Source organism: Lepus europaeus, chromosome 5 (assembly GCF_033115175.1).
Source record: "Lepus europaeus isolate LE1 chromosome 5, mLepTim1.pri, whole genome shotgun sequence".
Lineage (NCBI taxonomy): Eukaryota > Metazoa > Chordata > Mammalia > Lagomorpha > Leporidae > Lepus > Lepus europaeus.
The window spans coordinates 108,924,915-108,942,042 of NC_084831.1; positions in this window are offsets into that span (position 1 = coordinate 108,924,915).

A 17,128-nucleotide genomic window follows, 5' to 3' on the forward strand; every position below is an offset into this window, starting at 1 on the left:
GGTGCTCACCAAAGTTCTTTTTTTTACAACTCTGATATTTTATTTTATGAATGTAGTCACTTTTACAAAACTGAAAGCAGATATCAAAGCCAGCAAAGAGTTTGTAGAATCTCTGCACCAATTTTCATCTTTGTCAGTGAGGATGAAATTGGTATCCAAGGTGACACCAGGCACAGGCTGATTTCTTTCTTGGTCCTATTTGACCAGGGGGGGAGGGTCTGTTTTGGAGCTACTAAATAACTTTTCATAAACACTGATCATTTTCTGAGAACCAATTTGGTTTGTTGAACAAAGTAAAGACTATTTATTTTTTTTTCTGCTTTGTGGCATTTTATTTTTTGCGTCTTAGTATTTCTTTTTTTTTCTTTTTAAGTTTGTATTTCTATTTTTTGGGCATTTTCCTTTTTAAAAAAACACTGAACTGAAATATAGAATGTGGATGTTTTGGGATCTGAATAAAATTTTTTTTATTTAATTTATTTATTTGAAAGGTAGAGTTACAGACAGTGAGAGGGAGAGACAGAGAGTGAGGTCTTCCATTCACTGGGTCACTCCCCAAAGGCCCGCAACGGCTGGAGCTAGGCCGATCTGAAATCAGGAGCCAAGAGCTTCCTCTGGATCTCCCATGCAGGTGCAGGGGTCCAAGGACTTGGGCCATCTTCCACTGCCTTCCTAGACCATAGCAGAGAGCTGGATCAGAAGAGGAGCAGCTGGGACTAGAATGGGCACCCATATGGGATGCCAGTGCCACAGGCGGAGGACTAACCTACTGCACCACATCGACGACCCTTGAATGAAATCTTTTGAGACCCTAGTTACCCTGCAGAACACAAGACATTTGTAAGCCTACTCAGTGATGTGCTTATTACTGGTGCAGACCGCAGGATGTCTAAGGCAGCTACTGTATTCCTAAAGCAAAGCCCATGTCATCCACAGGCTGCTGGAGTCTGCGGATGCCGTCGCTTCTGCAGCCTCCCTGACTGGGTTTTCTCAGAGACCTATCACTGGAACTCAACCCGATGTTCTTGCCATACATGCTCTGATACTTTACAGGTAGATTTACACTGAGCAAGATTCTCTGAGCAGCAGCCTGGTCGTGGTGCTCCCCCCACCCCCACTTGTTCCAGAATCAGTTTGCTTAAATAAGGGAAGTGCGGTTCAATTCTGCAAGGTTAATAGCTTTCATGTTTCATATTATTAGAAAGATCACTTGCTGACTGGCAACGTGCTAAGATATTGGCCTTAAATTAGGATCAGATATCTCAGTATTAGTTAAAATAATATAAAGCAAAACAAAATCTAGCCTATTAGGGGTTAAAATTTCATGAGGAAACGTGAACATGAATGATGTACAGACAGCCAGACCATCATTGAATGGCGCTGAGAAAAGGCAGCCCTTGAGCTGGGACACACTCCCCTCCCTGTATCTGACTTCATAAAAGGAAAACTGTGGTGTCATTTTCTTCTGTAGAGATAGGAAAAAGGAAGCAAGAAAGCTAGGCCGAGAGAAACAGGTGCTGCCCACAGGCTGCGCTGCATTTGGTTTCTTGATCTCTTTTTATATTCTGGTTATTAATCCTTTACCAGTTGCACAGTTTGCAAATAATGTTTCCCATTCTGTCGGTTGCCTTTTCGCTTTCCTGAGTGTTTCTTTTGCAGTACAGAAACTTCTCCAATTTATGTAATCCCATCTGTTAATTTGGCTTTGATTGCCTCTGTCTCTGGGATCTTTTCCAAGAACTCTTTGCCTGTGCCAATGTCTTACAGAGTTTCCTCAATATTCTCTAATAATTTGATGGTGTTGGGTCATTTTGATCCATGTTGAGTGGATTTTTGTGTAAAGTGTAAGGTAGGGGTCTTGCTTGATACTTCTGCACATGGAAATCTAGTTTTCCCAGCACCATTTGTTGAAGAGACTGTCCTTGTTCCAGGGATTGGTTTTAGCTCCTTGGTCAAATATAAGCTGGTTGACAATGTTTGGATTGAATTCTGGTGTTTCTATTCTGTTCCACATGTCTATCCATCTGTTTTTATAACTATACCAGGCTGTTTTGATTATAATCATCCCATATTATGTCTTGAAATCTGGCTTTGTTTTTGTTGTATAAGATTGCTTTAGCTATTCGAGGTCTCTTGTGTTTTCATATGAATTTCAGCATCATTTTTTTTTTCTATATCTGAGAAGACTCTTTGGTATCTTGATTGGTATCGCACTGAATCTGAAAATTGCTTTTGAAAGAATGGACATTTGATGATATTGATTCAGAGCCTTTGGTTTTCCCATGATCCTACATTACCTGCCATTCCTCGGCTCAGTCTCATCATCCAAACTGCTGCCGTCCTTCCTCCCTTCCACCTGCCCCTTCAGTGCTGGGCTCTCTGAATGTGGATTCCACTCAGGATCTCTTAGGAGACACAGGGTGGTGACGAAGTCAGGCCCCAACTGCAGTCCCCAAGGCATGTTGATCACATCTCAGTCCCCAAGGACTCAGAGAAACCTAAGCAGGAGGACATCAGACAAGGTCCAATAAATACTAACTTACTGGAGAAACAGAGGCCCACAGAGACTAAGAGACTTTCCCAAGCACCCACAGCCCCTGCTGGCAGCGGAGCCACCGCAGCAGCCTTGGCCTTCAGCTTCCTGTCCCAAGCCTGGAACACATATTACAGGAATGCACGTCTAGACTGCAGGGCACTTTGGATGAAACATGTCTATTTCTTCTGCTAAAACTAAAACAAATCATATGGCTCACTCCTCAGAAAAATCGTTTATCACAGTTTTATGGTCCTATTATTTGATTCTCTGTCGGTTTTCGGTCACTGGCTGAGAGAATTGGACCAGAGAAAACACAAGTGTTTGTGAGTACTTCCCGTATCCCTGTCTCTCCGGTCTGGGTCCTTGCCTCCTCCATTCTCCTTTAGGCTTTCTCCTCTCTGCAGGGCTGGAGGGTCCTGGCCTCAGGTCATTTCTTTATGCAGATTCATGGTATTATCTTCTCTTCTTGGAGACAGTGAGGCCAGAGATTGGTTCTGGGTCTCTGTAGTTCTAGGTTTTCTCCTTGGTTGCCCAGATAGGCTGAAAAAAAAAAAAAAAAAAAAAAAAAAAAAAAAAAAAAAAAAAAAAAAGAAACAAACCACGACTGATAGAGATACGGTCGATAAAGAGATTCCAGAACAGACTGAGATCTGACTAAGCCCCTTGTAGAGGGGGTCAGAGTGAAGCCGTGACCACTGCCAGGCTGACTCGGGATCGGGGGGTGGGGGGGTGAGCTGTACGTGCAAAGCAGTCAAGGGGAGGACACTGCCATCAGGAGGAAGGGAAAGAACAGAGCAGTGGGAGAAGAGAGGAAGACTACTAGCTCAAGTGAAGGTGGAGAAACACGCAAGGCTGAGAGCCCAGAGGCCAGGTCCATGTCACAGAAGGTTGGTCCCAGGCCTTGACCCTAACCAAGGAACGCCTGTTGGATTTGACCAGCTTGACTTAACACTGTTTTGGATCTGTGACTTCCTTCTACTCTTCATTCTGCTCCGGTTGAACGATAGCCACTGTGATTGTTAACCTCTGTCTGTCCTAGCACTGCACACCGGGGGTATTGAGATGGAAGGGGATCATACCAAGGGATCTGTACTTAACAAACACCTCATGTACATCTCATGTGGATGATACAGGTGGGATCCCACACTGCTGATCGGGTGCAATCCACCTGACACTTTGAGCTGATGATATACTGGGACTGCTTGAGTTTGTTTTCTGCTAATATCACAAAATAACTGAAGCAGGCTAACTCAAGAGAAGAGGCTTATGTAACTTGCCATTTTAGAGGCTGAACATCCACACAGCACAGGACTGGCTCTGACAAGGGCCCTGCGCAGCAGGAGGAAGTGCATGAAGGAGGAAGTGACCATACTGCAAAACAGGCAACCAGAGAGCAATTCATGGTCAGCTCAGTCCTACAAGTGCTCAGGGATCCCATGAGAACCTCCTTACTGCCTTCAGAGGGCAGCTCCACCAAGGATGTAAGGACTTCCCGCTGCGTCCCACCTCTTAAACTTCAACACCATATTCCAACACTGCCACCCTAGGGACCGAGCTGCTAATATGTGAACCCTCGGAAGACTCACTCAAACCACATCCAAACAAAGCAAGGACAAAATTTGGAAGCCTCAGGATAAGATGAATGTATTTTGCATTTGGGGATGGATGTCAATTTCTGGGTATTCCAAATTGGACTATGGTAGGAAGGATTTCTAAAATGGACTCCAAAACTGTCTTACCCTTTGCCCTGGAAGCTGGTAAGGTGAGGAGACATCATGTCTATGGTCATATTGTCACATAGCATTTATGTGACTTTCACTGGTGCTGTTAACTTGGTGGGCCAGATATGATCACACGACTCCCTAAATGCCAGCATTTTCCCTGTTTGGTAGGAAAAGACTGTATCTGAGATAGTGGGAGGAGGAAAAGGACATATTTTTGGTGAAAGATGGAAAATTCCAGGAGAGAAAGAACACAGGCGCTCTGGGGAGACCGGGGGTGCCTCCTGGATGCCAGTCAGCATTGGAAGAGGGACCTCAGTTCTTGTTTTACAAAGGGGTGAACTCTGCCATTGTGTGCAGTGAACTGCAAAAGTAGGCTGAGCTCTAGAGGAAAACACAGCCAGCTCACTCCTGGCCTTCAACCTCCTAAGAATCTGATCTGAGAACCCAGCCATTTCACCCTAGACTTCTGTGGTTTGAAACCACCAAATAGTCCTAGAGAATCTTATAATGGGAGGAGGTGAAAACCTTTCAAAAGTGGACTTTGTTTACAATCATTATATTTTCAGTTGAACCGAGTTTCTCCACCCTGGAAACATGTACAGGGCACAATCTGAACCCATGCAGAGCTATCCATCCAGGCTAGTATATCTGCATTAGCCTGGAGTTGTGGGTGGTGGGAATCCAACAGGAGAAAGTGGTGGAACTATGGTAGCAGGGATAGAAGAGAGAAAAATGCAAGGAGACAGAAATTGAAATGGGGGCAGGGAAGAGAGACAGAAGTAGCCATGAATGAAAAGGTCCAGATGGGACTACTACGGTCTGCATAAGCCAAATAACTTACACTTGCCCACAGCACTGCAGGGTGGGGGTGGCACACTATGGTCATGGTCGGGTGTATAGGAGCCTAGCCCCTTTGGTTCACATCCGAATCATAACAGGTAGAGGACTCTCCATGCCAGACTGAAGGCTGCAACTTGCTGTGGGGTTTTTACCCCTTGGACTTGGCAGCTGTCCTTGTCCAGCTCATATTACACAAGGTAGCTAGATTTTGGTGCACTGTCAGAGGACAATTCTGAGTTCAGAGGTTTAGAGCCTGTATAGGACACCCCTTTAACTCAGGAGCTGTCAGCACCCTGGGGTGGAGGCCAGGAACACACTGGTCTGAGCCTGCAGACATGGCCAGGAGGTCAGGGAGCCATTCTCTTAAGAGCACCCAGGTCCTCAAGAATCTTCACTTCTGTCTAAATAGGGCATGTGGGTAGCTTTACTTTTAGACACTCCCTGGCCAGATGTCCTGGGTACCACAACAGCCAAGGTGATGCGGAATCCACTGGTGCAGTCCCTGCTGGGGCCACAAGGCGGCATTAGGGCCCTTCCACCTGGTATTCAGCTTGCAGAGAAAGTGCTCCTTATGGTTGCAATTTCCTTGGATGTTGCCTGTCATCTTAGCCTTTTGGAACCGAGTTTGCCTTTTTTGGGCCCCTCCAGGAATCATCTTGGGTCAGCCAGTCCTTCCCAGGCCAGAGGCCTCACTGTGGACCCTCAGTCACTGGGATGATGGTGCCTCACTAAGCCTCAGCAGCAAAGATCCCAGAGTATTCTTCCCTCAGAGAACCCTAACCCTCTTCCTCAGCTCTCAGACTGTAGAAGCCCATTCCTATGTTCATCTGGCCTGTGTGCATGATGGTGGAGACGGGCAAGGTGGGCGTGAGGAGAGGCAGGAGGGGATGTATCCAAGTAAGGAAAGAAGAGGAGGTGGAGGAAGAGAGGAAGTTTGGGGAGCTGGAGAGAGCTGGGAAAATGAGTGAGGTAGAAGATGACCACAGAGATGGGGAGGAAGAGTGGGGATCTAGACTAGAAGGAGGGAGAGGGGGAGGTGAAATTCCAGTAAGTCAAAAATTCTGTCCCAAGACCATCATGGCTCCTTGGGCAATATACAAAGGAAAGGAAAGGAAATTCTTCTGGGGTAGAGGCAGGAATTCTATGTCAGGGCAGAAAGCTGGCATCACAGAGAGGGTAGGTAGATTTGGTAGCATCCTGAAGTGTTCTTCCCAGTTTCTCATCCCCAAACAAATTTAATTTCATTCTCTGAGATATAAAGAGATGGGCAGAGAGAACCTGAGTCAGAGATGACTCCTCCTTAGAGATTAGCGTGACCATCTTGCTGCAGTCACTCTGCACACCACACACTTTGAGAGCTTGCCTCTCTCACTCCGCCTCATCTTCCTCTTACACTGATGCTGGGTCTGAGGTTGATCTAAGTCATCTAAGAGACTCCTAGTCCCATTAGACAAGTTACCATTGCCTCAAGTCCACACAGGATAAATTATGTACAGAGAGATTGCAGATTACAGAAGAATATTTTTGTGGCTATAGTGTCCAGTTGTTGCTAAACATGTTGTTTGGAGAAGTAATGTTTCTTTGAGCCAGCTCATTTGCAGCTCCAAAAGACTGGAGCCATTTTCTCTACAATCTTCTGATAATGTTCATAAAATGTATTCTCCCTCTTCCTATTACATGTGCTATGGGATCAGTTTTATTTCTTGGTTTAGTATAGAGCTTTTTTTTTTTAAATAAAAGTAATTTCAGGACGGTTACACAGAAAACAAAACATTGTATGATATATGTGAGAAGCACATCCAAACAAAAAGATTTGGAAAACCCGAGAATTAAATATACACCAAGGAAATAGAAACACACAGAAAGAAGTGGTTGACATACTAACATCACATAGCTTAAGATTCAAGACAGAGATCACAGAATGATGAAAGAATTATACTATTAGGTAAGGGGTAAAATTCAGTGAAGACAACTTCGATAATATATCTAAATGCTAACTAATAGCACATCTACATTTTTAGCAATCTATTTTTAAACTTCTCCTTTTGAGAAAAAGCATGGTACCTGTCTTTCTCTGTCTGGGTTATTTCACTTAGCACAATGGCCTACAGTTCCATCCATTTGTTGTAAATGCCAGGGTTTTGTTTTTTTTTTTTTTTTAAATAGCTGAATAAATCCCACTATGTGTGTCTACTATCCTTTCTTTATCCATTCATCAACTGATGGACATCTAGATTGGTTCCATAACTCTGTGACACAAATTTTTGTGAATAATATTGCAGTGAATGTGCGAGTACAGGTATCTCTTTCATATTGGCTTTATTTTCTTGAATATATTCCCAGAAGTGTGATATCTGGGTGATATGGTAGACATGCTTTTAGGTTTTTGAGAAATACCTATCTATACTGTTTTCCATAATAGCTGCGCTAATTTGCCTTCCCACCAACAGTGTATCAGGGTTTCCTTTTCTCTAGAACCTCATAAGCATTCATTATTTTTGATTCCTTAATAATAATCTTCCTCACTGGAGTGGATAATACCTCGTTGTTACATTTCTTTGCATTTCACTGATGCCCAGCTATTCTGAACATTTTTTCATGTCTTTGTTGGTCAATTGTATTTCTTTTTTTTTTTTTTTGACAGGCAGAGTGGACAGTGAGAGAGAGAGACAGAGAGAAAGGTCTTCCTTTTGCTGTTGGTTCACCCTCCAATGACCGCCGCGGTTGGCGCGCTGCGGCTGGCGCACCGCGCTGATCCGATGGCAGGAGCCAGGTGCTTCTCCTGGTCTCCCATGGGGTGCAGGGCCCAAGCACTTGGGCCATCCTCCACTGCACTCCCTGGCCACAGCAGAGAGCTGGCCTGGAAGAGGGGCAACCGGGACAGAATCCGGTGCCCCGACTGGGACTAGAACCCGGTGTGCCGGCGCCGCAAGGCGGAGGATTAGCCTAGTTAGCCACCGCGCCGGCTCAATTGTATTTCTTATTTTGAAAAATGTCTATTCAGATTCCCCTCCCAATTTCTTAACTGGATTGTTTGGTTTGTTATTGAATTTATTTTAGTTCCTCAGATATTCAGGATATCAATTCTTTATTAGTTGCACAGTTTGTATTTTTCTCCCGTTCTGTCAGTTCTCTCTTCACTATGTTGATAGTTTCCTTTTTCTGTGCAGAAGCCTTCTGGTTGAGGAAATAAATAAAAAGAAATAAAAGTATTTCTGTTGCAGATGACCTGATTCTATATATGGAGGAATCAGAAGACTTCCCCAAGAGACCATCAGAAATAATAAGTGAATTCAGCAAAGTTGTGAGATACAAAATCAACACATAAAAATCAGTGTTACATTTCTATATACTAACAATTTCAATGAGAAAGAATTTGTAAGAGAAATTCCATTCACAATAGTGACATTTAAATATCTTGTGATAAATTTTACCAAGAATGTGAAAGACCTCTTCAAAGAACATTACAAAACATACTAACTGAAAAAAAATTGAAGACCCCCTAAATGAAAATAACTCCTGTGTTCATGAGTTGGAAGAATTAATATTATCAAAATGTCAAGATGTCCAATTTATAGACTCAATGAAATCCCCATCAAAATACCAATGATATGGGGCCAGCACTGTGGTACAGTAGGTTAATCCTCTGCCTGCGGCACCTGCTTCCCATATGGGCTTCAAATCTAGTCCTGGTTGCCACTCTTCAGATGCAGCTCTCTGCTATGGTCTAGGAAAGCAGTAGAAGATGGCCCACACACTCAGGCCACTGCACCTGCATGGGAGACCTGGAAGAAGCTCCTGGCTCCTGGCTTTGGTTTGGCTCAGCTTTAGCTGTTGTGGTCATTTGGGGAATGAACCAGCGGATGGAAGACCTTTCTCTCTGTCTCTCCTTCTCATCGTCTGTAACTCTACCTCTCAAATAAATAAATAAAGTCTTAAAAATACGAATGACATCTTTCACAGAAGTAGAAAAAACAATCCTAAAATTCATATGGAGGGGCCAGTGCTGTGGCGCAGAGGGTTAAAGCCCTGGCATGGAGCACCGGCAACCCATATGGGTGTTGGTTCTTGTCCCGGATGCTCTTCTTCTGATCCAGCTCTCATTTATGGCCTGGGATAGTAGTAGAAGATGGCCAAGGTCCTTGGGCCCCTGAACCCACGTGGGAGACCCAGGAGAAGCTCCTGGCTCCTGGTTTTGGATTGGCGAAGCTCCAGCCGTTGCGGTCATCTGGGGAGTGAATCATCAGATAGAAGACCTCTCTCTCTGTGTCTACCTCTCTCTGTAACTCTGTCTTTCAAATAAATAAAATAAATCTTTAAAAAATAAAATTCATATGGAAACACTAAAGATTCTGCATAGCCAAAATAATCTTGTACAATAAAAACAAAGCTGGAGGTATCACAATACCAGATTTCAAGACATATCATAAAGCTACTCATTGGGTATAGAAATGGATACACAGACCAATGTAACAGATGAGAAACCACAGAAATAAATTCATGGATCTACAGTCAACTTATCTATGACAAAGGTGTGAAAACACTTCCTGGAAAAAGGCCAGTCTATTCCATCAGTGGTGCCGGGAAAATTGGATCTCCACATGCAGATGGTTGAAACAAGACCCTTACATTTTACTCCATACAAAAATCAACTCAAAATGGATCAAAGATCTAATGTACAACTTGAAACTATGAAACTATAAGAGGAAAATATAAAGGAAAAAACTCCAAGACATTAGCATAAGGAAAAAATGTTTTGGATAAAATTCAAAAGCGCAGGCAATGAAAACAAATGTAGCCAAATCAGATTTAATCAATGAAAATAAAAGTAGCCAAATCAGAAACCACAGACGCCATCACCACATTCACATCACTCAATGAAACTAGCATCTCACGTTTCTCCTGTTCACTGTTTACTGGACTTGAGGGCTCCAAGAAGGTTGGGATATTATTTTAATCATCTGTGATTTCAAGGCTCCTGTATGAAATTTTTAAAAATGAAAGCTCTAGGCCGGCGCCGTGGCTTAACAGGCTAATCCTCCGCCTTGCGGCGCCGGCACACCAGGTTCTAGTCCCAGTTGGGGCGCTGGATTCTATCCCGGTTGCCCCTTTTCCAGGCCAGCTCTCTGCTATGGCCCAGGAAGGCAGTGGAGGATGGCCCAAGCCAGATGCTTCCTCCTGGTCTCCCATGCAGATGCAGGGCCCAAGCACTTGGGCCATCCTCCACTGCCTTCCCAGGCTACAGCAGAGAGCTGGATTGGAAGAGGAGCAACCGGGACAGAATTCGGCGCCCCAACTGGGACTAGAACCCGAGGTACCAGTGCCGCAGGAGAAGGATTAACCTAGTGAGCCATGGCACCAGCTGGAGATGTGTTTTTGACAATATTATTCATAATAATAAAATCTGAAAGCAATTTAAGGTCTATTCCAGGTAGATGGATAAATAAAATGGGTATATTTGTACAGTAGAATTCTATTCAGCAATAACAACCTAGATAATTGATACATGCCACAGCATGGATGAAGCTCAAAATGAGTATGCTAAATTAAAGAAGCTAGTCTTTTTTTTAAACTAGAAACCTTTTATTTAAGGTATAGAAACTTCATGTATTTCATATATACAAATTAAGGATCATAGTGATTCATTCTTCCCACCCTAAACTCCCTCCCACCTTCTTCCTGCCACCCTTCTTCCTCATCCCTCTTCTATTCCCATTCTTATTTTTTACTAAGATCTATTTTCAATTATCTTTATGCACCTAATTTTTTAAAATTTTTATTTGACAGAGTTAGACAGTGAGAGAGAGAGAGACAGAGAGAGAAGTTTTCCTTCCACTGGTTCACTCCCCAAATGGTCGCCATGGCCGGCGCTGCACTGATCCGAAGCCAGGAGCCAGGTGCTTCCTCTTGGTCTCCCATGCGGGTGCAGGGCCCAAGCACTTGGGCCATCCTCCACTGCACTCCTGGGCCCCAGCAGAGAGCTGGACTGGAAGAGGAGCAACCAGGAATAGAACCTGGTGCCCATATGGGGTGCTGGCACTGCAGGCAGAGGATTAACTAAGTGAGCCACAGCGCCGGCCCTATACACTTAATATTAACCCTACATTAAGTTAAAGAGGTCAATGAATAGTATGAAAAAGAAATCTGTTCCTCAATTGTTGAGACAAGGGCTGTTCAAAGTCATCACATCTCAAAGTGTCAATTTCAGTTTTATAGATAGGTGCTCTATTATATTAGTTACCACAGATTAGGGAGAACATATGGTATTTCCTTTTTGGGACTGGCTTATTTCACTAAGTGTAATGGTTTCCAGTTGCATCCATTTTGTTGCAAATGACAGGATTCCATTTTTTAAATTGCTGTGTAGTATTCCATGGCATACATATACCATAATTTATCCAGTCTTCAACTGATAGACATCTGGGTTGATTCTATATCTTAGCTATTGTGAATTGAGCTGCAATAAATAAGGGGGTACAGATAACTCTCTCAAATGCTGATTTCATTTTCTTTGGGTAAATCCCAGGAGTGGGATGTCTGGATCATATGGTAGGTCTATATTCAGATGTCTGAAGTGTCTCCATACTGTCTTTCACAGTGGCTGTACAAGTTTACATTCCCACCAACAGTGGATTAGGGTACGTTTTCCCCCGTATCCTCACCAGCATTTGTTGTTTGTTGATTTCAATATGACAGCCATTTTAACTGGGATGAAGTGAAATCTCATTGTGGTTTTGATTTGCATTTCCTTGATGGCTACTGATCTTGAGCATTTTTTTTTTCAGGGGCTATTGTCCATTTGGGTTTCCTGTTTTGAAAAATGTCTGTGCAAGTCCTTTGCCCATTTCTCTACTGGGTTTTTTGTTTTGCTGTTGAGCTTCTTGATCTCTTTATATATTCTGGATATTATCCTTTATCAGTTGCATAGTTTGCAAATATTTTCTCCCATTCTATTAGTTCCCTCTTCACATTGCTGAGTGTTTCTTTTGCAGTGCAGAAGCTTCTCAGTTTAATTCCATTTGTCAGTTTTGGCTTTGATTGTCTGTGCTTCTCGGGTCTTTTCCAAAAGTCTTTGTCTATACCAATGTCTTGCAGGGTTTACCCAATGTTCTTTAATAATTTGATGGTATTGGGTCATAGATTTAGGTCTTTGATCCATTTTGAGTGGATTTTTGTGTAAGATGTAAGAGAGGGATCTTGCTTTATACTTCTTCTTCTTTTTTTTTTTTCTTGACAGGCAGAGTGGATAATGAGAGAGAGAGACAGAGAGAAAGGTCTTCCTTTTTGCCGTTGGTTCACTCTCCAATGGCCACTGCGGCCGGCACATTGTGCTGATCTGACGGCAGGAGACAGGTGCTTCTCCTGGTCTCCCACGTGGGTGCAGGGCCCAAGGACTTGGGTCATCCTCCACTGCCTTCCCCGGGCCTTAGCAGAGAGCTGGCCTGGAAGAGGGGCAACCGGGATAGAATTCAGCGCCCCAAACGGGACTAGAACACGGTGTGCCAGTGCCGCAAGGTGGAGGATTAGCCTGTTAAGCCACAGCACCGGCCTACTTCTTCTTCTTCTTTTTTTTAAAGATTTATTTATTTGAAATAGTTACAGAGAGTGAAGGAGAGGCAGAGAGAGAGAGGTCTTCCATCCAGTGGTTCTCTCCCCAATTGGCCACAATGGCTGGAGCTGTGCTGATCCAAAGCCAGGAGCCAGGAGCTTCTTCTGGGTCTCCCACACAGGTGCAGGGGCCCAAAAACTTGGGCCATCTTCTACTGCTTTCCTAGGCTTTAGCAGATAGCTGGATCGGAAGTGGAGCAGCTAGGACTCAAACTGGTGCCCATGTGGGATATCGGTTCTGCAGGCAGCAGTTTTATCCATTACACCACAGCACCAGCCCCTGTTTCATACTTCTGCATGTGGAGATCAGCACCATTTGTTGAAGAGACTGTACTTGCTCCAGGGATTGGTTTTAGCTCCTTTGTCAAAGATACGTTGGTTGTAGATGCGTGGATAGATTTCTGGAGTTTCTGCTCTGTGCCATTGGTCTAGCTATCTGTTTTTGTGCCAGTATCAGGCTGTTTAATTATAACTGCCCTGTAGTATGCCTTGAAATCTGGTATTGTGGTGCATCCAGCTTTATTTTTGTTGTGTAAGATTGCTTTGGCTATTTGGGTCTCCTGTGTGTCCATATGAATTTCAGCATCATTTTTTTCTAGATCTGGGAAGAATGTTGTTGGTGTTATGATTGAGATTCCATTGAATCTGTAAATTGCTTTTGATAGTATTGATATTTTGATGATAAAGATTCTTCCAATTCATGAACATGGAAGATTTTTCCACTTTTTGTGTCCCCTTCTATTTCTTTCTTTACTATTTTGTAATTTTCACTGTGGAGATCTTTGATGTCCTTGGTTAAATTTATTACAAGGTATTTAATTGTTTTAGTAGTTATTGTGAATGGGGTTGATCTTAGAAGTTCTTTCTCAGCCATGACATTGTGCATTCAAAAGGTATTGATTTTTGCATGTTAATTTTATATACTGCCACTTTACCAAACTCTTTTTTGAGTTCCAATAGTCTGTTAGTGGAGTCCTTGGATCCCCTGTATAAAGAATCGTGTCATCTGCAAATAAGGCTAGTTTGACTTCCTCTTTCATAATTTGCATCACTTTGGTTTTTTTTTTTATCTTTCCTAAGGGCTCTGGCTAAAACTTACAGGACTATATTGAATAGTAATAATGAGAGTGGAAATCCTTGTCTAGCTCTGGATCTTAGTGGGAATGCTTCCAACTTTTCTCCATTCAATAAAATGCTGGCCATGAGTTTCTCATAAATTGCTTTGATTGTGTTGAGGAATATCCCTTCACTACCCAATTTGCTTAAGGCTTTCATTATGAAAGGATGTTGTATTTTATCAAATGCTTTCTCTGCATCTATTGAGGTAAACATATGGTTTTTGTTCTTCAGTTTGTTAATGTGATGTATCACACTGATTTGCAAATGTCGAACTATCCCTGCATACCATGGATAAATCCAACTTGGTTTAGGTGAATGATCTTTTTGATGTGTTGTTGGATTCAATTAGCTAGTCTTTTGTTGAGGATTTTTGCATCTATGTTCATCAGGGAACTTGGTCTGGCGCACCATGCTGATCCGAAGCTAGGAGCCAGGTGCTTCCTCCTGGTCTCCCATGCGGGTGCAGGGTCCAAGGACTTGGGCCATCCTCTACTGCACTCCTGGGCCAAAGCAGAGAGCTGGACTGGAAGAGGGACAACTGGGACAGAATCCGGTGCCCCGACCGGGACTAGAACCCGGTGTGCCGGTGCCACAGGCAGAGGATTAGCCTAGTGAGCCGCAGCGCCGGCCTAGTTAGTTCTTCTTTAAATGTCTGGTAGGATTCAGCAGTGAAGACATCCAGTCCTGGGCTTTTCTTTGTTGGGAGGGTCTTTATTGCTGATTCACTGATTAGTCTCTGTCTTGGTTATTGGTCTGTTTAGGTTTTCTCTGTCTTCATGGCTCAGTTTTAGTAGGTTGTGTGTGTCCACAAACCTTTCCACTTCTTCTAGGTTTCCTGATTTTTTTTGCATATAGCTCTTTTTAGTTATTCTTGATGATGCTTTTTATTTCTGTGGTATCTGTTGTTATATTTTCTTTTTCATCTTTGATTTTATTGACTTGGGTCTTCTCTCTCTCTTTTTTTCTTTTTTGTCAGTTAGGCCAATGGTGTGTCAATTTTATTTATTTTTTCAAAAAACCAGCTCTTCATTTTGCTGATCTTCTCTACTTTTTTGGTTTCAGTTTTGTTATTTCTTCTCTAATTTTAATTATTTCTTTTATCCTACTAATTTGGGTTTGGTTTGCTGTTGTTTTTCTAGGTCCTTGAGATGCATTGATAGTTCATTTATTTGTTGCCTTTCCAATTTCTTGATATAGGCACCAATTGCTATAAACTTTCCTCTTAACACTGCTTTTGTTGTATTCCGTAAGTTTTTTTAAAAAAGATTTTATTTATTTATTTGAGAAGTAGAGTTACAGACAATGAGGGGGAGAGACAGAGAGGGAGGTCTTCTTTCCATTGTTTCACTCCCCAGATGGCCACAATGGCCAGAGCTTTGCTGATCCAAAGCCAGGAGCCAGGAGCTTCTTCTGGGTCTCCCACATGGGTGCAGGGGCCCAAGGGCTTGGGCCATCTTCTACTGCTTCTCCAGGCTATGGCAGAGAGCTGGATATCCCATAAATTTTGATATGTTGTATTGTCATCTTCATTCACTTCAAGAAATTTTTTGATTTCTCTTTTGGTTTCTTCTGTGACCCTATTTCTTAGCTCCTCTAATGATGACTCTGTCTTTTGTTCTAGACCCTGTCTAACCCACTTGGGGCCTCTTTCCTTTGTAATCATAGCCTCTACTCTTACATCAGTGGCTCTGCTCCCAACCCGTGTGTATTGACGGTTCTCTCCCCAACTTAATGTTGTATGATTGTTCAGAATTTTTCTACAGACAAACCCCTTTCCCCCCAAGAGATGAGCAGCCTTTCTGCCAGTCTTGGTTGGGATCAGCTTCACAGCTTCTCTCTCCTCAGTGTTATCTCGACCAACTGACTCCAAAACAACTCCAGCAGTCACAAGAGGAGCTCACTGGCTCCATCAAGACTTCAGCTGATGCCGTTTGAGGTCTCCAAAACCGTATCACCTCACTACCAGGCGTGGTACTACAGAACAGACTGATCTTAACAGTGTTGTTATTATGTTAACCAATCAGGCCAGGTAAAACCACATCCAGCAAACAGTCTTCACCAGGGTCCAGAGACTCCCCTCATTTCTCCTCTCATTACTTGGTTAATGCCACTCTTAGGACCATTGGCTGCTACTCTCACCCTGTCTTTTATACTACTGTGTCTGTTGAAGTGTTTACAGGAGGTGATAATGGAATGAACCAAAGCCTTCAGCAACCAAATGCTGCTACAGGGATATACTCGGCTCCCTACCCAGGAGATCACGGCTTGAGACCTCGCCTCATGCCAGCAGCTTGAGACTTATCACTTTAGGCCAGCAGGAAGAAGCTATAGAAGATAGACCATTGCTCCTCTACCCCTCCTGGACTTTCTGGGCTGATGTAATCCCATACACCACCTGCTTTATTTAAACAAAAGAAAGCAGGGGGGAATGTTAGTAAAATGGCGTGGTATTTCTGAAGTGTGATTTACATCCTGGATACCAACCTAGGCTCTAGCCTCTGCTGCCATTGCTAGAAGCCAGGTGACCATGTGGCCCAACCAGAGCTGTCAGCTCCACCTCCACCCTAATGGGATTTGCTGCTCCTACTTCCCTGCCCCCCACCCTAGCAAAGGTATAATAGGACCTGCTTCCCACACACGTGCTTTCATTCTTACTCTCTTGCCATCTCCCCCCAGCCCATCGGATTTCCACACCCAACAATAAACCTTTCTTCTAACTCTGGTGTTTGCTGTGTTTTGTGGTGGCCTTACACTTATAGTGTTGTTAAAGTATTCTATTTCATTGCTCATATTCTGTGTAGTTATTGTAAGTGGAGTATTGAAGTCTCCAACTATTACTGTTGAGGGTTTTTTTCCCCACAAGTTTTTGGTTCATGTGTGTTAGGGCATTACTGTTAGGTACATATAACTTAATATTCTCTTGGACTTTTACCCTTGTGAAACATTCTTTGTTGTCTCAAATTTATATTAAATCCCATTTCTGATATTATTATAGCTACTCTGTGTGTCTTTTACTTAATGTTTGCATGGTGTACTTTTTTTTTTTTTAAAAAAAAACTCTTTTACTTTCAGCCTACTTGTGTTGTTGAATATAAGGCGTGTATTGTGTAAACAGCATATAGTTGGATTGTACTTTTTTCCATCACTCTCTCCAAGAAGCTAGTCTTAAAGTACTACAGATCGTGTGATGCCAAAGTCCCCATGACCTTGTACAAGTGGTTGTCTCTTCAGGAGAGGCAGAGGAGGTCAGGCTTCAGAAACTGCTGCTGAGTGAAGGGGAACACAGGGAGGAAGACATACA